This window comes from Microtus ochrogaster, chromosome 2 (assembly GCF_000317375.1).
Source record: "Microtus ochrogaster isolate Prairie Vole_2 chromosome 2, MicOch1.0, whole genome shotgun sequence".
Lineage (NCBI taxonomy): Eukaryota > Metazoa > Chordata > Mammalia > Rodentia > Cricetidae > Microtus > Microtus ochrogaster.
The window spans coordinates 41,747,165-41,748,892 of record NC_022010.1 but is presented as its reverse complement, the minus strand read 5'-3'; positions in this window follow the sequence as shown (position 1 = coordinate 41,748,892).

The following is a 1,728-nucleotide window of genomic DNA, read 5'->3' as shown; positions in this document are numbered from 1 at the left end:
AAAAAAGAAAAAAAGAAAAAAAAGAGGGAAGAAAAAAAGAATAAAACTGCATTTGACTTTAAAGACATTTGTAGGCTTCACTTTCGGTCCTAGGTCCAGCGACGCTTCGTTCTGTTGACATGGTAGCTCCCGTGGTCAGGAGTGAATGAGGGTGACTTTATAAAATAAAGGACCAGGCCTTTAATCCAGCATGGGGGAAGCAGAGGCAGGAGGATCTCTGTGAGTCGAGGCCAGCCTGGACGAGAGAGACGACAGAGGGAGTTCCAGGACAGGCTCCAAAGCAGCACAGAGAAACAATTGCTTCAATTAAGAGTGGAACTGAAGACCAGCTTGGAGAAGATTCGAGTGGGGGAACTTCCCTTTCTTTTCTTTTCTCCTTTATTACAGTTATTACAGTTAGTTATTAACATATTAGCTGCACAATTAGTGGTTTTCATTGGAATTTTCTTTTCTTCTTTCTTCTTCTTCCTTTTTTTTTTTTTTTTGCGATAGGGTTTCTCTTTGTAGCCCTGGCTGTCCTAGAACTCACTCTGTAGACCAGGCAGGCCTAGAACTTGGAGATCTGTCTGTCTCTGCCTCCCAAATGTTGGAATTAAAGGTGTGAATTCTATTTTCATTCCAATTGGAGGAAGAGGCTTTCGTCTCTCTCATCTTGATTTCTCTGAGTGGGATAACGGCATTGCTTAGGTTTGCCTTGTATCCTGACTGACTCCATTTTGATTATGAGTCTGCTTTGTTGAGATCATGAGCAGGAGCACAGTCTCCTTTGACAACGGATGTGATGTGTATGTCCAACCTGTATTTACACACAAGCCTACAAGAAGCATACGGGGTTATTCTTACGTGAGTGCCTTTACCCACACGGCACCAGGCACCGCGTGTGTCTCTGTAACTTTTTTATCCACTCCCCCTCGCCTGACATCAAACATTTGGTTTGACTGCTTGTTCACAGCTCATACCACTGAACAAGCCGTGCGTGCTATACGCTTCCCTGGTTGATGCCCCAGACCTCAGAGAGAGGCTCTGCTGAGGAGCCAGGAAGCTTCCAGAAGAGTCCTGGGCTGGCACATTTGCAAATCATAAGGAGTGCTCACTTTGAAGCCCGGCCACCCACAGACCCTAACAGTCTGGACTCAAGATCAAGGCCTCCCCACCCTCCCTAAAGCCTGAGGGACAGGAAGGGTCCAGCAGAGCCCAGGACCTTGCTGAGACCACAGGTCCACCCTGCTGGGCAAGCTGTGCTCAGTTCTGCTGGCCAGGGGGCCTCTCAGTAGCAGAAGATAAGAAGAGAAGCAAACAAACCCAACACTAGGCCAAAGGCTCCGAAGAAAAAGCTGCCTTAGAACAAAGGGGCCACGCTACAGATACAAATATATACAGAGATTAAGCCTTTGGGACTAAGCCTTGATCTAAAATTAGGACTCTTCAGGAACAAGGTCTGAAGCTGGAGGCAGGGACAGTCCCTAGGCCAGCACTCTTTCCACAGGATTCCTTCCTCCTGCTCGGTGGCCAGGGCTCTTTCGGAACCACAGTCCCTGTTAGGGACTCACTCAGTGGACTCCTGAGAGCCCTACACTTCTGGATCCGTGGCCATACATTTGGATCTTGAGAGCAAAACCTCTTTGACTAGTTGGAGAAAAGGAATTGTTGCCTCACTGGTTTCCCTGTGGTGTGAATATCCCAACCTCACCCTCACTGGTGTACCTGGGCACTTCTGTGGTGTGAATA